This window comes from Opisthorchis viverrini (genome assembly GCF_000715545.1).
Source record: "Opisthorchis viverrini unplaced genomic scaffold opera_v5_11, whole genome shotgun sequence".
NCBI classification, from domain to species: Eukaryota; Metazoa; Platyhelminthes; class Trematoda; order Opisthorchiida; family Opisthorchiidae; genus Opisthorchis; species Opisthorchis viverrini.
In genome coordinates, this window is record NW_008751667.1 from 2550716 (window position 1) to 2555886 (window position 5171).

Genomic DNA, 5171 nt, shown 5'->3' on the forward strand with positions numbered 1-5171 from the left:
TTCATGCGGGTAATACGGGAGAAGGTGCGTCGGATCATCCGTAAAATGGCGAATGCCTTTTGGGCCGAATTCTCATGGTTTAGTGAGAAGGACAAGTTTGAGGAGACCCAGATGCCCAGATGCTTGAAAGTAAAGTAAAACTTTCCGCGCCAAAACGTTACATTTTGTACCGTATGTGCTCAAACCAAAACCGTCTTAATCTACGTTCACATTTTTGTAGCTTACCAAATTTCATTGTCCACTGGGGCAACCATGCCTCTCGCTGAAGTCTCGTGGTATAATTTCCCAGCATCGCTGAGACCTAGGGAGCCCTAAATGGGGATTGAAGGTTTGGACTGGTACTCTCAACTCAATAGTCCGATTGCTTTAGTTCGTCAAGGACACACCATGAATTTCGAAAATTCGGTTCCATTGTGCGAATACTGACGCTGCTTCTTGCCCTCACAAGGTAACATTTTTATTTTCCGCACCTTGACAACCAAGGTCATCATGCACACAGTATAACAAATGATGTAATAAGTTCAAGCACGGAATGACACGCATGATTGAGGCTTTCGTCGAAGCTTTTCAGGTCAGTTATTTTACTGTCGTTTAGTGGCTCCCGTTTGCCTGAAGTCCCCAAACAAAAATGGGTGCAGCACTGCTTTGAGGGGACCCATTAGCCGCACAATGCAACTATATGCAAAAATTTTGGGGATGGAATAAAACTGTTAGCACCATAATCACTGACTCACGTATTGATACACAGGATCGAAGCTTTTGCCGGATCAGTTTTTATCTTTTCGGTCAGTGGCTGTCGTTCACCTGAAAGGCATAAGTGAAAAAAGGGTGAAATAAGGTGATAAAAAGGATGTCGCTTTGTCCTTTATGTTCTCAGGGCGGGGCAGTATACTTGCCAGCGCGAGGATTCGCATAAATGTCCAATAATGCCTCCAACTGAGTTCTGAAAGGAACGTGAACAACCGTCAGAGGAAGGTTATACCAGGCAGCGACTACCCGAAATTAGAAGATAGTTTGTCAAATGAATGTGTGCGCTGTGTGCTTGAAAATTTTCTTACTATATCCCCGCCGGGTGTTTGGTGGGTCATCGGTGAAAAATCTGCCTGCCAAGCTTTAATCAAACAGGTCACCTCAGAGGCGACGGTACTCCAGGGGAAAGAGATCAAGCATCGCGAGACGGGTTTCGTAGTCCACGGATTTGAGGCCGGCAACCATTCTCGTGGCGGCCCGCTGGGAACGCTCAATGAGGGTAACGTCTTTTGTACGCCCTGAGTAGACAACTTGGTTGGCGTACTCCAGGAGCGGTCTGAAGTAGGCCCCATAGAGTATTTGGAAGTCCATGCGGGTAATACGGGAGAAGGTGCGTCGGATCATCCGTAAAATGGCGAATGCCTTTTGGGCCGAATTCTCATGGTTTAGTGAGAAGGACAAGTTTGAGGAGACCCAGATGCCCAGATGCTTGAAAGTAAAGTAAAACTTTCCGCGCCAAAACGTTACATTTTGTACCGTATGTGCTCAAACCAAAACCGTCTTAATCTACGTTCACATTTTTGTAGCTTACCAAATTTCATTGTCCACTGGGGCAACCATGCCTCTCGCTGAAGTCTCGTGGTATAATTTCCCAGCATCGCTGAGACCTAGGGAGCCCTAAATGGGGATTGAAGGTTTGGACTGGTACTCTCAACTCAATAGTCCGATTGCTTTAGTTCGTCAAGGACACACCATGAATTTCGAAAATTCGGTTCCATTGTGCGAATACTGACGCTGCTTCTTGCCCTCACAAGGTAACATTTTTATTTTCCGCACCTTGACAACCAAGGTCATCATGCACACAGTATAACAAATGATGTAATAAGTTCAAGCACGGAATGACACGCATGATTGAGGCTTTCGTCGAAGCTTTTCAGGTCAGTTATTTTACTGTCGTTTAGTGGCTCCCGTTTGCCTGAAGTCCCCAAACAAAAATGGGTGCAGCACTGCTTTGAGGGGACCCATTAGCCGCACAATGCAACTATATGCAAAAATTTTGGGGATGGAATAAAACTGTTAGCACCATAATCACTGACTCACGTATTGATACACAGGATCGAAGCTTTTGCCGGATCAGTTTTTATCTTTTCGGTCAGTGGCTGTCGTTCACCTGAAAGGCATAAGTGAAAAAAGGGTGAAATAAGGTGATAAAAAGGATGTCGCTTTGTCCTTTATGTTCTCAGGGCGGGGCAGTATACTTGCCAGCGCGAGGATTCGCATAAATGTCCAATAATGCCTCCAACTGAGTTCTGAAAGGAACGTGAACAACCGTCGGAGGAAGGTTATACATACCACCTACTACTTGAAATGAGAGAAAATTTTGTCTGATGAATTTGTGCTCTGAGCCTGAAAATTTACTCACTATGTCCTCGCCGGGTGTTTGCTGGGTCAACGGTGGAAACCGTGTTTGCCAAGCTTTGTTCAACCACCCATTAGCCGCACAATGCAACTATATGCAAAAATTTTGGGGATGGAATAAAACTGTTAGCACCATAATCACTGACTCACGTATTGATACACAGGATCGAAGCTTTTGCCGGATCAGTTTTTATCTTTTCGGTCAGTGGCTGTCGTTCACCTGAAAGGCATAAGTGAAAAAAGGGTGAAATAAGGTGATAAAAAGGATGTCGCTTTGTCCTTTATGTTCTCAGGGCGGGGCAGTATACTTGCCAGCGCGAGGATTCGCATAAATGTCCAATAATGCCTCCAACTGAGTTCTGAAAGGAACGTGAACAACCGTCGGAGGAAGGTTATACCAGGCAGCGACTACCCGAAATTAGAAGATAGTTTGTCAAATGAATGTGTGCGCTGTGTGCTTGAAAATTTTCTTACTATATCCCCGCCGGGTGTTTGGTGGGTCATCGGTGAAAAATCTGCCTGCCAAGCTTTAATCAAACAGGTCACCTCAGAGGCGACGGTACTCCAGGGGAAAGAGATCAAGCATCGCGAGACGGGTTTCGTAGTCCACGGATTTGAGGCCGGCAACCATTCTCGTGGCGGCTCGCTGGACATGCTCAATTAGGGTGAGGTCTTTCGTGGTCTGGAGTAGACAACTTAGTTGGCGTGTTCCAGAAGTGGTCTCACGTGGCCAATAAAGTATGTGGAAGTACATGCGAGTAATACGGATCATCCGTAGAATGGCCTAGTCGCCCAAATCCTTTTTGGCATCTATCCTCATGATGTTTTTTTTCTCTTTCTCACCATGTATAACGAAGGCATTCGCTGAGTCTCCTTCATACGACATATTTATGCACTTTTTGTCATTCAGAGGAAGGTGACAATCCAACGACTACTGCTTTGCAGCGTCTACATCCATTTTGAAGGCACTGGCATTGGAACTCCAGGATTTCAAGTGGTCCGCAAAAAGTAGAAATGGACTGGCAAGAACATGTGGAAGGCCGTTGACGTAGATCGGAAACAGCGGTAGTCCGAGGACGGAGCCTTGAGGAACTCCAATGAAGACCGTCGCCGGGGAAGAGTAGATGGAGCCTATTCTCACTCGGAATGATCTGCCTGATAGGAACGCCTTGATCCAGTGAATGATTTTCCCTTGAATCCCGTAAGACTCGAGTTTGTGGAGCAGCGGGACGTGTGAGATCCCATCAAATGCTTTTGAGTAGTCGAAAAATATGGCATCCGATATGAGTCCTTTGTCCATGGCTTGGGGTATTTTTTTGCCTATGTGCCCAAACAAAAAACCATCATAATCTATGTTGACATTTTTGCAGATCACCAAATTTCAATATCCACTGAACCAATGATACATTTGGTAGAATACTTTCCCAGCATCGCCGGGACCCCGGGGTGCTTAGATTGGGCTCAAAAATTTAGACGGATACTCTGAGCTCATTTGCTCGCCTGGTTTAGTCCATCAGGAAGGCGTCGTAGCTTTCGAAAGTCCAATTTCATTGTGCCAATACCGAGCTCCCTTGTCATTCATCATCGCAAGGACTCACAAAAAGCACCTAAGTGCTTTGTATTGGGTGGTTGATATAGTGTGGATCACAGTTGACTAAATACCCGAAAATTAGAAAAACTGCTGCCTAATAAATGTGTGCACTCTGGTTTGACCTTGGCCGATAAATCCTTTTATCTCGAAATCTTTTGCAGGTGGAATGACAATTTTCACGCAGAAATCCTGCATTTTGTTTTCTGTATATTCAAATCCTCCTTTGCTACCTTCATTTTAATACGTTTGTTCTCCTTACTCTCCCTGCTTAAGGAATGGCGCCCATTCGGTTTTAAACTCGAGGAACTGCGGCTTAAGAATCAACTTCAGTTATGTTTGATGACAAATTAAGGTCTATCCGGTTTTCACCCGTCACAGAATTTGAGAAGGCAGTAAGCAAATAAATGACGGACATCTCTGTGACATATGTGCTTGTGGCGAGTGAACAAAGCCCCAGCGCCGCTTTGAGGTACGAGTGGGTGTGCTACATATGTGGCAAACGGTCAGCTATAACAACGAAAGTCGAGAGATCCAAGGAAGCTAGTAAACTGAGAGCACTTGCTTCCGACAAACACAATAAGATGTAGTGGCTGTCCAGTACAGTTTTTCCCAGGGAAGCAAGAGAACTGTCTCTCGCTCACCTCTTATCAGCTTGAACGCCTTCGTCAGGTGACCGAATTTTTTTTACGTTCTACGCACAACCGATTAGGAATTAGGCACCTGAAGGGCCCTGATAAATCATGCGACAGCAGGACCGTCACATGTATTGCTGCAGTTTGTAGCCGATGAATTAGGAAAGGTCTTCAACACTCAAAACATACAACTACTACCAGAATTGTCGGCGACCTCTGTTGAGTAAGTGACAGATAATTGAGTTTCGTTATGTCAGATGATATGCCTTTAGTCCTGGTAAATTTCCTCGCACCCGAATGGGTGGTTGTACTGTAGTAACGGAGCGGTCACTGAGGCCACGTATGCCTCTACAGACTGCAACAGATAGCGCTGTCCCGATGCTTCCCGGATTTGGTGAATGTCGACGTAAAACATGTGACAAACTGTTTCATAGGTCTTTCTTAAGCGACCAATATCTGGCCTGCAGATGCAAGCTGTACACCCTCCTGGTAACAGATGGCATGGGTACCGGAATCCTGTCATTTATTTCTTTTTGGAAGGTGGAACGTTCGGCCCAATG